General features: G+C 36.8%; 1 pseudogene; it reads right to left on the bottom strand.

Annotated features, from left to right (window-relative positions):
- The window catches only part of LOC103213805, a 155,685-nt pseudogene that overhangs the window by 38,699 nt on the left and 94,908 nt on the right, over positions 1–22,078 (bottom strand).

Genomic DNA, 22,078 nt, shown 5'->3' with positions numbered 1-22,078 from the left:
GCCCAATCTTCCTTCCGAGGAGTGGCTGGTGGGTTTGAACCGCCAGCCGTCTGGTTAGCAGGCAAGTGTCTTAGCCACTATGCTACCAGAGCTCCTCATAGAGATTTAGAAAGGTTAAATAACTTTATAAAGGTTACATAGACAAATTAGAGAGGAAGCCAGGGTGCTAATGTACCTGATCTGATAACAAAACAATCTTAAAATTCTCTGGCAACTTCTTACTTTTACAATTTGAAGATACTTAAGTATTTTATTCTGTTCCCTAAGTATAATTAAGTTTTTAGTATATTAACTATCAGTTGAGTCTAAAAAAAACAATAAAATTCAGTTAAAAACTTTTCATTATATAATTAAGAAAATGTTATTTATTATACAAGCAATTACTGTACTGAGACTCAGAGGGCAGTCACCCAGTTGGTGCTGCCCATGTGAGGATTTTCCAACTGTCAAGGTTTAATGAATTTTCTCTCAATTTCTTTTTTGCCTCTCTTCATTGTCTTTGGAAATCTTTCAAAAGCAACCATTTCTTAGATAACAGATTATTATTATTATTATTTTGTACCATTTTCAGCTTTGCTGTTGGACACTTTGGTAATTCTATCACATAAGTTCTGTGGTTTTTAAAGTTAGTATACCCTTAAATGTCTACAAATTATTTTATGCTCACATTTAATTGAAAATCTGGCTGAGTATGAAATTCAGTATAATTACAGCATTACTCTGTTGTCTTCATTGTTGTTGTTGTTAGGTGCTGTTGAGTCAGTTTCAACTCATAACAACCATATATACAATGGAACAAAACCCTGCCTGCTCCTCAGCCATCCTCACAATCATTGCTGTGCTTTAACCCATTGTCACAGCCAGTGTGTTAATGCATCTTGTTGACAGTCTTCCTCTTTTTCTCTAACCTTCTACTTTACTAAACATGATATCTATCTCCAGGGACTGGTCCCTCCTCATAACATCATGAAAGTATGAGAGGCAAAATGTGCCCATCCTCCCTTTTAAGAGCATTCTGACTTTATTTCTTTCAAGACTGATTTTTTTTTTCATTCTTTTGGCAGTCTGTGGTATAGTCAATATTCTTTGTCAACACCTTAATTCAAATGTACCAATTATTCTGTGTTCTCTTTATTCATTGTCCACCTGGTGATATTTGAAATACCAGTGGCACAGCTTCCAGCATCACAGCAAAAGGTGTGCAAGCCACCACCGTACCACAAACTGACAGATGAATGGTGGATTGTCTTCATATCCACTGCCATCAAGTTGGATCCAACTCATAGTGACCCCTCCTTGGGTTTCCAAGGTAGTATCACTACGGAAGTAGGTTGCCCCATCTTCCTTCTGAGGAGTGGCTGGTGGGTTTGAATCAGCAGCCTTCTGGTTAACAGTCAAATGTCTTAGGCATAGTGGGTCATAACTATGTGTCTGTCATGCTTGATTTCCATATTTTATGTTGTTAATGTTGCTTCAGTTGTTTCCACTCTGGAAAATTTTCACTTTATGCTTCAGCATAAAAAGGTCAGTCATCAATGTCTGGATGTTTAAATTCTATCCTTTTTTTCTGTTATTTTATACATTACTATATACTAGTATTAATTTATGGCTTGTCTTTTCATATCCATTGATTCTTTTCTCATTTTTTGGATCTTTTAAAAACTGTGCAATGATATTCTGGATCTCTATCCCATGTTTCAATTCTCTTTTCTATGATTCAGACAATTCACTAACTTTATTTAGCAATAGAAAATAATGATCTTTTTAATTTGAATAGTTTTAGATTTACAGAAAAGTTGGAAAGATAGTAAATAGACATTCTGTATAACCCTTACACAGTTTATCCATTGTTAACATCTTGATTTTGGTTGAATTTCAACAGATGTTACACTAATACCTTTCTTCTGTTTCAGAATTCAATCTTTGATACTAAATTGTATTTTGGTGTTATGTGTTCCCAGTTTACTCTGGTTAATGGCAGTGTTATCAATCATTTTTTGTTTTTCATGACTTTTGACATTGTTGAAGAGTATAGACCAGGAGCTCTTCAGAATGTCAGAATACTTGGATGTGTCTGATATTTTATTTTTCATATAATATTCATTAGGTTATAAGTTTTGGAAAGCACTTCACATAGATGAAGTACCCTTCTTGACATATCTTATCAGGGGCTATATAATAGTTGCATAACACTATAGGTGATGTAATACAAAATATAAGAAGTACAGCCAGCATGCTCCTTGGAAGCAGAGTGATCAGACTTCGTCTCACCTAATTTGATCATGTTATGAGAAGGGACTGCTCTCTGGAGAAGGATATCATGCTTGGTAAAGTAGATGGTCAGTGAAAAAGAGGAAGGCCCCCAATGAGATGGATTGACACAGTGGCTGCATCAATGGGCTCAGGTAGAGCAAGGATTGTGAGGCTGGTGCAGGACTGTGCAGTGTCTCATTCTGTTGTACACAGGGTCATTATGAGTAGGAACCAATTTAACAGCACCCAACAACAACAACTATATGACATACAACATTCAACATTTGGCTAAGGTGATGTGCTCAAGATTTCTCCACTGTCAAGTTACTATTTTTCCCTTTCCCACTCTAGTCTTTGGGAGAAAGTCGACAAGTCTAGGGAAAGTCAAGGAAAAGGGGGCAGTAATCAAGCTCTATCTCCTGGAAGGGGAAATGTCCACATATATCATTAAGAATGTTTCTGTAAGGAAGATTTTGACAATTAATTTTTCACTTCCATGAACATTCACGTTCAATGATTTTTACTTTTCTAAAGCTGTATCTTTTTTTCTTGATGAACTTTAATACTTCTAAAAATATGTATTTGACTTATTTCATGTTTTCTACTGATCCATTAATTATTTTTATTTCCTCTACATTTCCCTCTTTACCACACGACTGAGAATTAGATTGGTTATTTTAGTTACCAAACTGGGTTTTCTTGGCAGTTGTATGGTGGTTTCACTCATGGGCATTTTACAGAATGTAAGGTTGAATACAAGAAATTGTCCAACCACTACTTTTTTGGATCATGGATTTTGTGACTCTGTGCTTTTGGTAAATCTTAATCATTTGTTTTCTGTGATCTAGGACTTCCCAGGAATTTCCATTCTGCTAAAATATTTGTTATTTTTGGGCAGAATACACATTATAGTATAGATATATATGTCAATATACATGTATGTATAGGTGAGTGTGTATGCTCATATTAAAATATGTATTTTTACACATATTGGAAAGATAGAATATTTCACACACACAATATATGAATGACATAGGGTCCATGTATAGTCATATTGTTTGCATATATGGAATATTCTATTTTTTTAAATATGATTTACGCAAAGAAGACACATAGATATGTGTGCATGACTTGTCATCTTGAACTAGAACTCTGCTAAGGTTTTAAAACCAGACTGATTCCGGGGAAATAATGCAAATGATATAGCAAAACAATTAACCCTGCTCTGAAGGAATTTGATGCCTAGGCTTGTAGGCACCTGCAGTGAGAGACATTTCATTTAGTAGTTTCCATTCTGAAATGGTAGTGGTCCATTGCGTGAATTTGTTCACAGCTTTTCACCAAGGATCATGTAAATGTACACTGACATGTACTCTTTCTACAGCCATTTCTTCATTTTTCCACATTCCCTTCTAAACACTTATATCAAGAAGACTGTAGATGGAAAACTGGTGATTTCACCCACTCATCTGTTAGTCTGTCCTACTGTGGTGGTTGTGTGTTGCTATGATGCTGGATGATATGCCACTGGTATTTCAAATACCAGCAGTATCACTCATGATGAACAGCTTTCAGTAGAACTTGCAGATAAAGACAGACTAGGAAGAAAGATGTCTCCAGGTCCACTTCTGAAAACTTGGCCACTTACGACCTTATGAAAAGCAAAGAAACATAGTCTGACATATAGCAGTGAAAGATGAGTCGTTCAGTTTAGAATGGACTAAACATATGACTGGGGAAGAGCTGTCTCCTCAAAGTAGAGTTGATCTTAATTACAAAGTTGGAGTAGAACTCTCTGAACCTTAATTTGATACAACTCAAAATGTGAGCAAACAGCCACTGATAATCAGAATGTCAAATTATGGAGTATGAATCTAGGAAAATGGAAGCTGTCAAAAATGAAATGGAACACATAAACATCAATCTCCTACTCATTAGTGAGCTGAAATGGACTAGTCTTGGTCATTTTGAATTAGATGATCATATGGTTATCTATATTGGGAATGACAAATGAATGGGGAATAGTGTCCCATTCATGTTCAAGAAGAACATTTCCAGATCTATCCTGAAGCACAATACTGTCAGTTAAAGGATAATATTCATATGTCTACAAAGAAGACTAGTTAATATGACTATTATTCAAATTTATTCACTAACCACTAAAGCTACAGATGATTTAAAATTTTCACCAACCTCTGCAGCCTGAAATTAACCAAATATGCAAGATGTGTTGATAATTACTGGTGAATGGAATGCAAAAGTTGGAAACAAACAAGAAGCTTTGGTAGTTGGAAAACATGGCTTGGTGACAGAATTGAAGCTGGAGATTATATGGTAGAGTTTTGCAAGATCAGTGACTTATTCATTGAAAATCCCCTTTTTAAACAACATAAATGATCACACATGCTTCATCAGCCAGAACAAAGCCAGGGGCCAACTGTGGAACAGACCATCCTTTGCTCATATTTGAGTTTAAGATTAAGCTGAAGAAAATTAAAACAAGTTCACAAGAGCCAGAATATTAAATTGGGTACATCTCACCTGAATTTAGAGACTGTCTTTAGAATAATTTTGACATATCGTGCACCAATGTCCAAAGACCAGATGAGTTGTGGGATGAGATTGAAGACATCATACATGAAGAAAGCAAAAAGTCATAAAAATCAGAAAAGGAAGAAAAGGCCAAAATGGATGTCAGAAGAGACTCTAACACTTGCTCTAGAACAGAGAGTAGCTAAAGGGAATGGAAGAAATAATTAACTAAAAATGCTGAACAGAAGATTTCAAAAGGCAGGACAAAGTAAAGTTTTATAATGAAATATGCAAAGACCTGTGGTTGGAAAATCAACAGAGAAGAACATGCTTGGCAAAACTTAAGCTGAAAGAACTGAAAAAAAAAATCAAGTTTTGAGTTATGATATTGAAAGATTCTATGGACAAAATATTAACTGATAAAGGAAGCATCAAAAGAAGATGGAAGAAATACACAGAATAACTGTGCCGAAAAGAAGAGATTAACATTCAACCATTTCAGGAGGTAGGTTATGATCAGGAACCAATGGTATTGAAGGAAGACGTCCAAGTTGTGCTGATGGAATTGGCAAAAAACAAGGCTCAAAGAATTGATGGAATACCACTTGAGACATTTCAATACGTGAATGGAGCACTGAGGTGTTCATTTATTTATTCCAGGAAATTTGGAAGAGAGCTACCTGACCAATCCACTGGAAGAGATAGATACTTGTGCCCATTCCAAAGAAAGATGATCCAACAGAATGCAGAAATTATCAAAGAGTATCATAATGCTGAAGATAATTCAAAAATAGTTGCAGCAGTACATCGAGAGGAAACTGCCAGAAATTCAAGCCAGATTTAGAAGAGGGCATGGAATGAGGCATGTCATTGCTGATGTTATATGGATCTTGACTGAAAGCAAAGACCACCACAAAGATTTTTACCTGTGTTTTATTCACTATGCAAAGGCATTCAGTTTTTGTGGATCATAATTAATTATGAGTAGCATTAAGAAGAATGGGAATTCTAGAACAATAAATTGTGCTCCTAAGGAACCTGTATGTAGATCAAGAAGCTGTCATTAAAACAGAACAAGAGGATAGTGTGTGGTTTAAAATCAGGAAGGATGTGCATCAGGATTGTATCATTTCACCACACTTATTCAATCTGTATGCTGAGCAAATAATCCGAGGAGCTAGACTGTATGAAGAAGAATGTGGCATGAAATTTGGAGGAAGATTCATTAACAACCTGCAATTTGCAGATGACACAAACTTGTTCTCTGAAAGTGAAAAAGACTTAAAGCACTTACTTGTGAACTCATAGACTACAGTCTCAGTATGGATTGCATCCCAACACAAAGAAAAAACATCTTCCAAAGCAATGTCATGATAAATGGAGAAAAGATTGGAGTAGTTAAGGATTTCAGTTTGATTGGTTCCACAATCAATGCCCATGGAAGTAGCAATCAAGAGATCAAACAACATATTGCCTTGGGCAAATCTTCTACAAAAGAACACTTAAGGCATTTAAGAACAAAGATGTTACTCTGAAGACTAAGGTGTAACTGACCAAAGCCATGGTATTTGCAATAGCCTCATATGCATGTGAGACCTGGAGAGTGAACAAGAAAGACCACAGAAGAATTGATGCATTTGAGTTGTGATATTGGCAAAGAATATTGAATGTAGCATGGACTGCTAGAAGAACAAACAAATCCGCCTTGGAGGAAGTACAGCTGGAATGCTCCTTAGAAATGAGAACTGCCAGATTTCATCTCTCATATTTTGATCATGCTGTCGAAGGTAATAGTTCCTGGAGAAAGACATCATAATAGGTAAAGTAGAGGTTTAGAGAAAAAGGGAAAGACCCTCAAGAAGAATTGACACAGTGGCTGTGACAGGGAGCTCAGACATGGCAAAACTGAGGATTGCGTGGGACTGTGCAGTGTTTTGTTTTGTTGTACTTGGGCACACTATGATCCCAAGACAGCCTTGCTGGCACTTAACACGAGCAACAACAATGCAGGAGTTATTTCATGATGACAAGATTAGAACCAATATGATGTTGCAAATAACAGCAAAGAGGTAGGAAAGGTGTACAAAAAATTAATTAAAAGCCTCCCTTACCAATGTACAAAAGAAGAATTTTTTGATCAAGTTATTATGTCAGAGTTACCATGCTTATTACTCTTAGAGAGACTAATTTTATTTTAGGAAATAAACCTAATAATTGTGTTCTGCTTTATTTGAGTTCACCTTAATTGTAATGATTTCCCAAGCACGTGTGTGTGTAGATTTCATTAAATCCAATGAGAGCATTTGTTTCAGCATAATAATACACTTGAATCCCCAAACAGTAAGTTGCTTATATTTAAATATGATCATGTGAAGAAACCTATAATTGTTATTGCCTATAAAGGCATGTGAAAATGGTAAAACAGGAGCAGTGCTTATTGCTCTTTTATAAGCAAAAGCATAATACATTACTTTAAGAGACTCGAATAGAGAACATCTAATATAAAGCTATTGTACATTAGATTCCTACTTCATTGAGTACACTTTAAAAATCTTCCTTCTGAGAAACATCTAGAAAAGGCATTATAACTCTACATATTTTGAGAACTATGGACTTTTGCCGTATCTTGAGGATAATGTTGAAAGTGTTAAGATTTCCAGAATTTCAATTCTAAATATGTATTTAGGCTATTGTTGTTATCAATTCTATTATTCCTTTTTTGTGTAAATGACTCTATAAGGAACCATTGAACAGCTGTAAGGCTATTAGAGGACATAGAAAATCAAATCCAATGAGCAAAAGTCACCTTGATAAGCATTAAAAGACTTCCATAATTATTTAATTTCTAGTAGAATTCTAGTTATTTTCTTTAATAGGAATGCTTTCTGCAGCTTCAAATATCTTGGGCATTTTCTCTTGCATTACTAGAATATTATAAGTGTCACTTTACAGTTTCTTACATAAGCCAGGAGATTTTTTTTTTTTTTTTTTAATCTGTTTTTCTATTATACTTTGGATACCTAGTTGTTAAGATGTAGGAATGCCCTTTCGTAACACTGGAGTGCAACCAAGCTTTTTTTTTTTTTTTTTTTGTTCTATGACTGACAAGAGCCAGATGACATAGATTGGAATTTGCCAACATAAATAAGATATTAGTAATCTACATGAGAAGTGGAGTGCCAAGATTTGTAACTTTTTATCTTACCCTTCCACTAGGGAAACAAAATACAAAACAAGGAATAGATTACCTTTTCAAGTCTGCCTAAAGCACTTGACTGCTGACCAGAAGGCTGGCAGTTCAAAGCCACCAGTCACTCCTCAGAAGGGAAGATAGGGCAATCTACTTCCGTAGTGATACTGCCTCAGAAACCCAAGGAGGGTTCGCTATGAGTCGGGTCCAACTCCACGGCACATAACAACAACAACAGCATATCTTATGGAAAGGAGATCTGATGGCATAGTGATTAAGACATTTGACTGCTAAACAAAAGGTCAGTGGTTCGAACCCATCAGGTATTCCGTGGAAGAAAGATGAGACGATCTACTTCGGTAAAGATTTACAGCCTTGGGAACCTAGTGGGGGTCACTATGAGTTGGAATTAACTCAATGGCAGTGAGCTGTTTGTTATATTTTATGGATATCACTCATCTCAAATCTTCCTTTGGTAAGGCAAAACATGAACATGAAAGGAAATCTCCTTTCCTACTTTATAATATTAAGCCTAAATTTGGCTTAAATGATTTCACATGATCCTTTGGAGAAAATAATTGCTGAGACTGAGCCATTGACAACCCAACTTGCTCTTCTGATAGAGGAATTTAATGCAACCAAAATTATTTCCCAGTTCTATAGCGCATTTAGGAGCTCTGGTAGCTTAGTGCCTAAGGCACTTGACTGCTAACCAGAAGGCTGGCGGTTCAAACCTACCAGCCACTCCTCAGAAAGCAGGTTGGACAAGTTACTTCCGTGATGATACTGCCTTGGAAACTCAAGGAAGGGTCCCTATGAGTCAGGTCTGACTCATCGGCACATAACAACAATAACAACATAGTGCATCTATAACAAAAATACCAAGAGTGGATGGCTTTAACAAACGACTTTATTCACTTACAGTTTAGGAGGTTAGAAGTCTGAATTCAGAGTGCCAGTTCCAGGAGCTGTGTGGAAGCCCCTTGACCTTGGGCTTCAGCTCTGCCATCCAGGCCTACAGGAGCAAGCCGGAGGCTTCTCCTAACTCACACAGCTGCAGGGGTGGACAAACTCAATATTGGCAAGCAGGATAGCAGATTAATGGCTAGCAGGTTGTGAAGGCAAGAATCTCAAGAATAGCAGACAACAGGCAGGCCATTGATTCAAGTCTAAGAACTAGAGATGATGTGACCACTGTAGATCACAATCTACAACTGATCTTGGGGATGGTGTAGGACTGGCATCGTTTTGTTCTGTTGTATGTGGGGCCACCATGGGCTAACTCAATGACAGCTAACAAATACAACAACAACTTAAGGAGAGGGTAGTGGATAGCTTTGAATTGACTATATTTTCAAGCTTACCTTAGAAAGAGTTAGTATAAAAACTTAAAAAGTCATAGCAGCATATTGGACACCTTTTGTATACTGCAAAATTGCATGTTATTTCTGTCCACCTGTGGCTCCAGCCTTTGCTCTGGTGACCAGTTTCATACAGGGTTAGCTTGAAATACCTCTCCTCAGTTGGATTGCATGGATCTTACTCTGGACCTCATAGTCTTGTTGACTCAGGGGAACCTCAAGCCTGGAGGTCCAAGTGAATTAATTCCCCATGGAGCAACACTTGAACTGATAGATCATGTCCCCAAATAAATCACCTATTTAATATCTCATGATAAATGGAGAAAAGATTGAAGTTGTCAAAGACTTCACAATACATGGTTTTACCATCGATGCCAATGGAAGCAGAAGTCAGGACATAAGACAACGTATGGCACTGAGCAAGAAGGCTGCAAAGTACCTCTTTCAAGTGCTAAGGAGTAAAGATGTCTCCTTGAGGACTAAAATATGCCTTGATATTTTCAATTGCCTTATATGCACATGAGAGCTGCACAATGAATAAAAGAAGACTGAAGAAGAATTGGTACTTTTGTGATGTGGTGCTGGCGAAGAATGCTGAAAGTACCATATACTGCTAAAAGAACTAAATAATCTGTTCTGGCGGAAGTACAGCTGGAATGTTCCTTGGAAGCAAGAATGGCCAGATTTTGTCTTGCCTAGTTTGGTCATGTTGTCAGAAGGGACCATTCCCTGGAGAAGGATGTCATGCTTCGTAAGGTGGAGGGTCCACAAAAGAGGGAAAGGTCCTTAACAAGATGGATTGTCACAGTGGCTGTGGCAATGGGCTCAAGTGTAGCAGGGATAGCGGAGCTGGAGCGGGACCCAGTGGAGTTTCGTTCTGCTGTGCATAGGGTTGCTATGAGTCGTAGATGACTCGATGGCACCTAACAATAATGACAACATGTAATATTTCAACCTTTAAACTTAATATCTTCAGTATATGAAGAATGGAACATCCTTATAAATAGTGTTAGAGACTTATAAATGGTTGTAATGATTATGAACAGTAGAGTACCTTTAGGAACATTAATATAAACTTAAGAATATTTGGATAGTCTTAAAAATAGCAGCATATTCTTGGGAAAAATAGGATAGCCCAAATCTGATGTGGATAGGAAAATTCACCTCTCCCTAAACTAGTGTGGCAAGGAGAGTTAACAATTGTGAATGTAGTCAGACTTGTCCTCGAGGTGAAGCCAAGCACTTTGCAAAAGGAAACTATTTTCTCCAAATTTAATAGACACAATCCTATAGTGTATTATAGGTCAACAGTATTATTAAGTTGTTCAATTCCTTGGTTTCAAAATTTTAGCTGCTTACTAGTAATTATTAGGTACAACCAGATAACTTTAATTGTGATAAAGAATAAATGATTATGTACTACATTTTGTTTATCCATTCATCTTTTGATGGACATTTAAGTTGTTTCCACCTTTGAGCTATTGTAAATTGTTCTTCAATGAACATTTGTATAGAGGTATCTGTTTGAGTCTTTGCTTTCAAGTCTTTTGGGTATCTATCTACCTAGGAGTAGGAACTCCAGCTGATATAGTAGTTCTACTTTTAATTTTTTGAGGACCTTCACAGTATTTTCCACAATGGCTCTACAAATTTGCATTTCCATCAGCAGTGGTTACTGGTTCCAGTTTTCCCCCATATTTCCCAACTTTGTTATTTTCTGTTTGTTTTATTTGTTTGCTTATCTTAGTCATCCTGTTGTTTTTGTGGTTAGATGCTATCCAGTCAGCTCTGACTCATAGAGACCTTACGTATAACAGGACAAGACACTGCCCAATTCTGCATCAGCCTTACAATCTGTCTTATACCTGAACCCACCGTTGCAGCCACTGTGTCAATCCCTTTTATTGGGGGTTTTTCCTTTTTTCATTGACTCTCCACTTTACAAAGTATGATATCTTTCTCAAAGGAATGATCCCTTCTGACAAAATGACCAAAGTAGGTCAGATGAAGTCTGGCAATTCTTGCTTCCAAGGAGCATTCTGGCTGCACTTCTAGGACAAATTTGTTGGTTCTTCTGAGAGTCCATGGTGTTTTCAGTATCCTTCACCAACACCACAACCCAAAAACATCAACTTTTTTTCAGGCTTCTGTATTCATTGTCCATCTTTCACATGCATATAAGTCTACTGAAAATAATATAGCTTGGGCTAAACACACCTTAGAAACACCTTTGCACTTCAGCACATTAAAAAGATCTTTTGAAGCAGATTTGCCCAGTGCAATATACCATCTGATTTCTTTACTGCTGCTTCCATTGGTTTTGAAGGTGGAACCAAGTCATGTGAAATCTTTCACAACTTCAATCTTTTCTCCATTTATTGTAATCCTGCTTATTGTTCTAGTTTTGAGATTTTCATTTTCTCTATATTGAGTTGTAATCCATACTACAATATGTAGTCTTTAATCTTCATGCATAAGTGCTTCAAGTCATCTTCATGTTCAGCAAGCAAGATTGTGTCATCTGCATATCACAGGTTGTTAATGAGTCTTCCTCCAATCCAGATGCTAAACATACTATGTAACATGTATGTCATATACTAAACCTACAGATTGAGTAAGTGTGGTGAAAGGACACAACCTTAACATACTGCCTTCCTACTTTTAAACCATGCAGTATCCCCTTGTTCTGTTCAAAAAAAGCCTTTGAGTCTATGTGCAGATTCATCCTCAGCACAATTTAGTGTTCTGGAATTCCCATTCTTCTCAATGTTGTCCATAATTTGTTATGACCCCCACAGTTGAATGATTTTGCATAGTCAATAAAATACAAGTAAACATATTTCTGGTATTCTTTGCTTTCAGCCAAGATTCAGCTGACATCAGCAATGATATTCCTCATTCTACATCCTCTTTTGAATCCAGCTTGTATTTCTAGAAGTTCTCTGTCAATATACTGCTGCTGCAACAGTTTTTGAGTTATCTTCAGCAAGATTTTACTTGCATGAGATATTGATGATATTGTTTGATAATTTCAGCATGCTGTGGGATCACCTTTCTCTGGAATGGTATAAATATGGATCTCTTCTAATCAGTTGGCCAGTGGCTGTCTTCCAAATCTCTGGGCATAGATGAGTAAGTGTCTCCAGCACAGTCTCCCTTTCCTGAAACATCTCAGTGGGTATTCTGTCAATTCCTGGAACTTTGTTGCTCGTGAATTCCTTCAGTTCAGCTTCGATTTTTTCCTTCAATACCATTGGTTCTTGATTATTTGCCACCTCCTGAAATAGATGAATAAAGACTAATTCGTTTTGGTAATGACTCTGTATATTCCTTCCATCTTCTTTTGATGCTTCCTGCATCATTAAATATTCTGCCCATAGAATCTTTCAATATTAGAACTCAAGCCTTGAATTTTTTCTTCAGTTACTTCAACTCAAGAAATGAGTTGAAATGAAATGAGCCAAGTGTGTTCTTCCCATATGGTTTTCTAACTCCAGGTTTTTGTATATTTCATTATAACAATTGACTATGTCTTCTCAAACTGCTCTTTGAAATCTGCTGTTCAATTCTTTTATCCTCTCATTTCTTCCATTTGCTTTAGCTACTCTCTATTCAAGAGCAAGTTCCAGAGTCTCATCTGATATCCATTATTTTTTCTTCCTTTCCTGTCTTTTAAATGAACTTTTGCTTTGTTCATGGATGATGTTCTTGATATCATCCCACAACTTTTCTTGTTTTTGGTCATTGATGTTCAATATGTCAAATCTATTCTTCGATGGTCTCTAAATTCAAGGGGGGATGTAATCATGGTCCCACCACTTGTCTGTCAGTTTGTTGTACTGTGGTCAATTGTGTGTTGCTTTGATGCTGGAGGCCATGGCACCAATATTTCAAATACCAGAAGGGTCACCCATGGTGAATAGGTTTCATCAGTGCTTCCAGAATAAGACAGACTCAGAACAGGGAAGGGGTCATCCACTTCTCAAAAAATTGGCCAGTGAAAGCCTTATGAATAGTAGTGAAACACTATGTGAGATATTACTAGAAAATTGTATGAATAGCCCTGAAACATTATCTGATATACTGCTGGAAAATGAGCCCCTCAGATTGAAAATTATATCTGAGCCTCCTCAGAGTAGAGCTGACTTTAATGGTGTGGATGGAGTATAGCTTTCGGGACCGCCATTTGCTGAGCTGGCATGACTCAAAATGAGATGAAACAGCTGGAAATATCCATTAAAAATCAGAACATGGAATACATTAAGTATGAATCTAGGAAAATTGGAAGTTGTCAAAAATGAAATAGACCATGTAAAGATCAATATCCTTTGTATTAGTGAGCTGAAATTGATTGGTTCTGGCCATTTTGAATCAGACAACCATATCAGGAATGACAGATTGAAGAGGAATGGTGTGACATTCATCATCACAAAGAATGTTTCAAGATCTATCCTGAAGTACAAGGCTGTCAGCGATGATAGGATAATATCCATACACCTACAAAGAAGACCAGTTAATGCTACTATTATTCAAATTTATGAACTAAACATTAAAGCCAAAGATGAGGAAATTGAAGATGTTTACAAATTTCTGCAGTCTGAAATTGACCAAACATGAAATCAAGATGTGTTGATTATCACTGGTTATTGGAATGCAAAAGTTGGAAGCAAAGACAAATCTCTGGTACTTAGAAAACATGGCCTTGGTGATAGAAATAACACTGACGATCGCATGATAGAATTTTGAAAGACCAATGACTAATTCACTGCAAATACCTTTTTTCAGCAACATAAATCATGGCTATACACATGGACTTTGCCAGATGGAGTACACAGGAAGCATATTGACTACATCTGTGGAGAGAAGCAATGGAGAAGCTCAATATCTTCAAACAAAACAAGCAAGACTAGGAGCTGACTATGGAACAGACATCAACTGCTCATATGCAAGTTCAAGCTGAAGCTGAAGACAATTAAAACAAGTGAATGAGAGCCAAAATATGACCTTGATTATATGTTTCCTGAATTTAGAGACTATTTAAAGAATAGATTTGATACATTGAATACCAGTGACTGAAAACCAAAAGAATTGTGCATGAACATCATCTATGAAGAAAGCAAAAGGTCATTAAAAGGACAGGAAAGGAAGAAAAGACCAAAATGGATGTCAGAAGAAACTATGAAACTTGACCTTGAATGAAGAATAGCTAAAGCAAATGGAAGAAATGACAATATAAAAGAACTGAAGAGAAGATTTCAAAGAGCAACTTGAGAAGACAAAGTCAATTATTATAATGAAATGTGCAAAGAACTAGTTAGAAAACCAAATGGGAAGAACATGCTTGGTATTTCTTAAGCTGAAAGAACTGAGGAAAAAAAATGCAAGGCATAATTTGCAATATTGAAACATTCTATGGGAAAAATATTGAATGATGCGGGAAACATCAGAAGAAGATGGAAAGAATACCCAGTCATTGTACCAAAAAGAATTGATTGATGTTCACATCTATTTCAGGAGGTGGCATGTGATCAAGAACCAATGGTATTGAAGGAAGAAGTCAAAGCACTGAAGGAATTGGCAAAGAACGACTCCAGGAATTGGTAGAATACCAATTGAGATGTTTCAACAAATGAATGCCATACTGGAGGCAATCACTTGTCTATGCCAAGAAATTTAGAAGATAAAGTTACCTGGCCAACTGACTGGAAGAGATGCATATTTGTACCCATTCCAAAGAAAGGCGATCCCACACAATGTGGAAATTATCAAACAATATCAGTATCACATGCAAGTAAAATCTTGCTGAAGATAATTAAAAAATGGTTGCAGCAGTGTCTTGACAGAGAACTTCCAGAACCACAAGATGGGTTCAGAAGATGTGGAACAAGGAATATCATTGCTGATGTCAGATGGACCTTAGGTCAAAACAAAGAATACCAGAAAGATGTTTATTTATGCTTTATTGACTGTGCAAAAGCATTTTATTGTGTAGATCATAACAGATTATGGATAACTTTGAGAAAAACGGGAATTCCAGAATACTTGATTGTGCTCATCAGGATCCTCTACAGAGACCAGGAGGCTGTTCAAACAGAACAAGAGGATACTGCATGGTTTAAAATCAGGAAGGGAGTGTGTCAGGGTTGTAGCCTTTCACTGTAACTTTTCAATCTGTACGCTGAACAAATAATCTGAGAAACTGGACTAAATGAAGAAGAATGTGGCATCAGGACTGGAGAAAGACTTATTAACAACCTGTGATATGCAGATGACAAAATTGCTTGCTGAAAGTAAGGATGACTTTAAGCACTTACTGTGGAAGATTAAAGATTATAGTCTGCCATATGAATTACTTCTCAACATAAAGAAAAGGAAAATCCTCACAACTGGACCGATAAACAGCATCATGATAAAGGGAGAAAGGTTGAAGTTGTCAAAGATTTCATATTAGTTGGTTCCACAATCACCACAAATGAAAGTAGCAGTCAAGACATCAGATGACATATGTCTCTTAGCAAATCTGTTGCAAAAGACCTCTTTCAAGTGCTTAAAAGCCAAGATGTCTCTTTGAAAACTAAGGTGCCCCTAACCCAAACCATGGTATTTTCAATCACCTCATGTGCATGTGAATGCTGACAATGAATAAGGAAGACCGAAGAACAGGTGATACTTTTGAGTTATAGTGTTGGTGAAGAGTAAGGAAAGTGCCATGAACTGCTAAAGAACTAACAAAACTGTCCTGGAAGAATTGAAGGCAGAGGGCTCCTTGGAAGTGAGAACGGCTAAACTGTTTGACCTACTTTGGTCATGTTGTCAGAAAAGACCATTCCCTGGAAAAAAATATCATGTTTGTTAAAGTGGAGGGTCAATGAAAAAGGGAAAGCACTAAACAAGATGGATTGACACTGTGGCTGAAACGATAGGCTCAGGTATAGCAAGTATCGTGAGGCTGGCACATGACCAGGTAGTGTTTTATTCTGTTGTACATAGGGCTGCTATGAGTCAGAGCTGACTCAATGGCACCCAGTAACAACAACAACAACATAATCAAGGGCATATGTTGGCTCCAGTGGATTTGTTTAAATTGTCTTCAGCTTCAGCTTGAGCTTGTATATGACCAGTTGATGGTGTGTTCCACAGACAGCTCCTGGCCTTGTTTTGGCTGAAGATAAGGAGCTTCTCCATTGCCTCTTTCCACAGATGTAGTTGATCTGATTCCCACGTATTATGTCTGGTGAGGTCTGTCATTTATATGGTTGAAAAAAGATATTTGCAATGAGTAAATATTTGGTCTTGAGAAATTCTATCATATAATCTCTGGCATCATTTCTATCACCAAGGCCCTACTTTCCAACTACTAGTGATTCTTCTTTGTTTCCACCTTTCACATTCCAATCACCAGTAATAATCAATACATCTTAATAACATATTTGGCCAATTTCAGATTTCAGAAGTTAGTAAAAATCTTTAATTTCCTCATCTTTTGCTTTGGTGGTTGGTGTGTAAATTTTAATAATAGTAGTATTAACTGGTCTTTCTTGTAGGCATATGGTTATTATCCTATCACTGACAGCATTGTACTTCAGGACAGATCTTGATACAGTCTGTGATGATGAATGCCACACCATTCCTCTTCAATCTGTCATTCCTGGCATAGTAGATCATATGGTTGTCTTATTCAAAATGGCCAAAGCCAGTCCATGTCAGCTCACTAATGCCTAGGATATCAATCCCTATGCATTCCATTTCACTTTTGGTAACTTCCAATTTTGCTAGATTCATACTTCATACATTCCATTTCCCAAATACTGATGGATATTTGCAGCTGTTACTTCCCATTTTGAGTCATGTCCAATCAGCAAATGGAGGTCCCAAAAGCTTTACTCCATCTATGTCATTAAGGTCAAGTCTACTTTGAGGAGTCAGCTCTTCCTCAGTCCTATTTTGAGTCCTTCTGACCTGTGGCTCTCAACTTCTGGCACTATATTAGACAATGTTTCAGGGCCGTTCATAAAGTTTTCATTTAATATATAAAACAGTGCTTCACTGCTATTCATAAGGTTTTTACTGGTCAATTCTTTGAGAAGTGGACAGCCCCTTCTTTGTTCCTAGTCTCTTTTACTCCAGAAGTTCTGCTGAAATCTGTCCTTAGTCATCTAGTGAAGATGAAATGGTATCTCATAGTGATTTTGATTTGTGTGTAATTGATGGCCAAGGCATTGAACATTTTCTCATTTATTTGGTAGTCATTTGAATTCTTCTATAGTGAAATGTCTATTCAAGTCCTTTGACCATTTTATGAATTTTTTAAAACTTTTTGTAGTTGTAGAAGTTTTATGACTGCTAACCAGAAGCCCCAGGGAGCTCTGGTAGCATAGTGGCTAAGGCACTTGACTGCTAACCAGAAGGCTGGCGGTTCAAACCCACCAGCCACTCCTCGGAAGGAAGGTTGGGCAATCCTACTTCCGTAGTGATACTGCCTCGGAAACCCAAGGAGGGGTCGCTATGAGTCGGGGCCGACTCGACGGCAAAATAACAACCAGAAGCCTGTCGGTTCAAATCTGCCAGCCACTCCTCAGAAGGAAGATGGGTCAATCTACTTCTGTAGTGATACTGCTTCAGAAACCCAAGGAGGGGTCACTATGAGTCAGGTCCAACTTGACGGCACCTAACAAGAACAACAGTCAGACATATGGGTTCCAAGACACCATCCCAGTCAGATAGCTCATCTTTACTTTTTGGCTAAAGTCTTTTGATGAACAAACGTTTTTAATTTTTATAAGGTCCTATTTATTGATATTTTTCTTTTGCTATTTTTGCTTTCGTTACTATGTTGTATAATCCATTGTTAAAAGCTAGTCACAATAGTGTTGTCCCTGTATTTTCTTCCAAGAATTGTATGGTTTTAGTTTTCACATTTAAGTCTTTAATCCATTTTTAACTTGTTTTTGTGTATGGTATAAAGCATGTATCCTGTTTCATTTTTTACATGTGGAGATCCAATTTTCCCAACACCATTTATTAAAGAGACTCTTCTTTCCTCATTGAAGGGACTTAGCACTCTTGTCAAAAATCAGTAGACCATAGATGTATGGATTTATCTCTGGAGTTTCAATTTTATTCACTGGTCTATGCTTCTATTGTTATATCAGTTCCAGGTTGATTGCTATAGCTGTATAATATACTTTAACTTTAGGAAATGTGTGTTTTCCTATTTTGTTCTTCTTTTACAACACTGCTTTAGATACTCAGGTCCTCTTATCGTTCCATATAAAGTTGAGGATTGGTTTTTCCATTTTTTTTAAAGAATGCCATTGGAATTTTGAATAGGATTGCATCAAATCTAAATAGGGCATTGGGTAATGTATTAATTATCTAATGTGGCTATAGCGGAAATACAAATGGGTGGCTGTAACAAATAGCAATTTATTTTCTCACAGTTTAAGAGGCTGAAGTGTCAGTTCAGAGCAACTGCTCTAATGGAAACCTTTCTATTTCTGTTGGCTTTGGAAGAAGGATCTTACCTTTTTTCAGCATCTGTTCCTTGGTTCTTGGTGATCTTCATGTGGTCTGGAATGTATCTTCCCCCATTTAGATTAAGATTAGGAGTAAACTTGCTTCCTTGCTTAATCTGCTCTTTTATATCTCAAAAGAGATTAATTTTAAACACAGTCTACACTAAAACTAGGAGCTCTGGTAGCATAGTGCCTAAGGCACTTGACAGCTAACCAGAAGGCTGGTGGTTCAAACTCACCAGCCACTCCTCGGAAGGAAGATTAGGAAATCTACTTCTGTAGTAATACCGCCTTGGAAACCCAAGGAAGGGTCTCTATGAGTCGGGTCTGACTTGATGGCACATAACAACAACACACTAAAACTACCTCATTAACATAATAAAGAAAGCCCATTACCAAATGAGATTTTAACCACAGTTGTAGGAGTTAGAATTTGTAAAAAATTTGTCAGGGAGGCACAATTCAGTATATAACAAGTAGTATTGACATCTTAAAAATATTCAGTCTTCCAATCCATGAATACAGGACATGTTTCCATGTATTTAAATTCTCTTTAATCCCTTTCAGCAGTATTTTATAACTTTCTTTGTACAATTATAAGTATTTAGTATCCCTGGTTAAATTTAATCCAAGGTATTTTATTCTCTTAAATGCTTCTATAAATGAAATCATTTCTCTAATTTCTCTTTCAGATTTCTCATTACTTATGTATAGGAGACCAAATGATTTTAGTTGGCTGACCTTATACCCTTTACATACAGTGGAATATTACTCAGCTAGTAAGAGAAATGAAATCTTGATACACATAATATGGATGAATCCTGAAGACATGATGAGTGAAATAAGTTGATGATAACAAAAGGACAAATACAATATGACCTCACTTGCATAAAAAGACAAGAACAGGCAAGTATATTATATTTATTAGTGTTGTCAGGGGAGGGAGTGAGAAAGGAAGGGCTATTGCTTATAGAGTACTAACTTTAAGTTAAATGGATAGAAAAATCACATTGATTAAGGATTGCACAGCCAATTAATATAATTGTTGTCAACAAGTTCTACACCTATAAAAAGTGGAGTTGGCAAAATTTGCATGATAGATACACTTACAACAAGAATTTAAAAAAAAAAAAAGAAGAGAGTAGCTGATGAAACTGCTTATGTACAACCAAATACCTGATAGGATTTGGTTCCTTGGTTTGCAGGTTCAGGGTAATGGTTTCATAGTACATACCAATTAATTGTCCTATTAACATATTTAGTGCTTCTATTCTACCTCTTATCTTGTTGTCTAGTGCCTGGAGTCTTAAATGTTGTCAAATGGCCATTCAAGTTACAACAATTGATCTCTAATGTGATTGGAGCAACAGAGGAAAGAGAATCAGTAATATAAGTGGGAAAAGGAATGTGTGGCTAATTACCTCCTTGAACAACTGTCTCCTTTTCCATGAGACCAGAAGAACTGAATGGAGCTCATCTAATATTACTGAATATATTGATGAAATATCTATAGAAGCATGATCAAAAGGGTAAAATGCTGAACAGAATTTCAGATTCTTATGGACTTCAGACTTTCTGGAGCCATGGATACTAGATGAACCCCTGAACCTATTGCCTGAGAATATCTTTGTTGCTGTTTTTAGGTGCTGTTGAGTCAGCTCAAACTCTTAGCAACCCTAAGTACAATAGAATGCAGCACTGCCTGGTCCTGCACCATCCTCACAAATGTTGCTGTGCTAGAGTTCATCATTGCAGTCACTGTGTCAATCCATCTTGTTGAAGCTTTCCCCCTTTTTTTCTAACTCTCTATTCTATGAAGCATGATATTGTTCTTCAGAGAATGGTCCCTTCTGACAATATGACCAAAATAGATGAGACAAAGTCTGGCCATCTTGCTTCCAAACAACATTCTACTGTACTTCTTCTAGGACAGATTTGTTCATTCTTCTGGCAGTCTGTGATATTTTCAGTATTCTTTTTTTTTCTTTTGCCAACACCACAATTCACAAGCATCACCTCTTCCTCAGTCTTCTTTATCCATTGTATAGCTTTTAGTCATATGCATATGTGGTTATTGAAAATGCCCAGGATTGGGTTAGGCACACCTTAGTCTTCAAAGTCATATATTTTCTCCTTAACACTTGAAAAAGGTCTTTTGTAGCAGATATTCCCAGTGCAATACAGCAGCTGATTTCTTGACTGGTGATTCCATGAGTGTTGGTTGATTGTGGATCCAAGTAAAATGAAATCCTTTACAACTTCAATCTCTTCTCCATTTATTGTGATGTTGCTTATTGGTCCATTTATGAGGATTTTTGATTTATGTTGATATGTAATCCAGACAGAAAACTGTAGTCTTTGATTTTGATCAGTAAGTGCTTCAAGTGATCTTCCCTCTCAGCAAGCAAGATTGTGTCACCTACCTAATACAGGTTGTTAATGAGTCTTCCTCTAGTCTTGATGCTGCCTCCTTCTCCATATAGATATTAATCTGCTGGATTTCTGTCTATAGATTTAGAATCATTTCTAATTTTTCATTTATTTTGACATTTTGTTATTGTATTTTCTTCCAAAATTCTTCTAGGGTTTTCTCTGTGTTTTCTGTGGTCTGTCTCTCAATCCTTTGAAGATACCTAAATATAATTCCTTTGAATTCCTTATCAGAGAGTTCCAATGCTGCTTCTTCCTCAGGGATGTGTTCTGGGTCTGTATCCTGTTCCCTTGTTTCTACCACTTTACCTTTCTTCTTTGTGTGGATTGTGATGATCTGTTGTCTCTGAGACATCTTGTGTTGTATTTAGATCTCTGTTAACTGTTTGTGAAAAGGAGCCAACGGTGATTTAGTCTCTCCTTGGTGGTTTTTTATCATTGGACCATTGATGGGGAAGGAGGTGGTGGCTCTCGATCAGTAAATGAAGTTGTAGGAGATGTGAGTGTAGTTGTATCTTATGGGCACTGTTGCTGTCTCCCACTCAGACAAAAATTACAATTGAATAACCACCAAAAAGCTAAAAGCACATGGACAAAAAATACACCATGTAATCACACAGGATCAGTAAGCAAAAAAGGGAAAAAATAATAAGAAAAAAACAAGAAAACCTCCAATATCTGCAGATAGGGCACTAAGAGAAAAAGGTAGAGAAGGAGAATAATGAAGAAAAAAAAATGGGAAAAATGCAATAAGAAAAATAAGGAACAAGGTTAACTATGAGAAAAAAGGGGGAAAA

Source organism: Orycteropus afer, unplaced genomic scaffold (assembly GCF_000298275.1).
Source record: "Orycteropus afer afer isolate SDZICR_OR568_19922 unplaced genomic scaffold, OryAfe1.0 scaffold00017, whole genome shotgun sequence".
Lineage (NCBI taxonomy): Eukaryota > Metazoa > Chordata > Mammalia > Tubulidentata > Orycteropodidae > Orycteropus > Orycteropus afer.
This window is presented reverse-complemented; position numbering and strand designations above follow the sequence as displayed.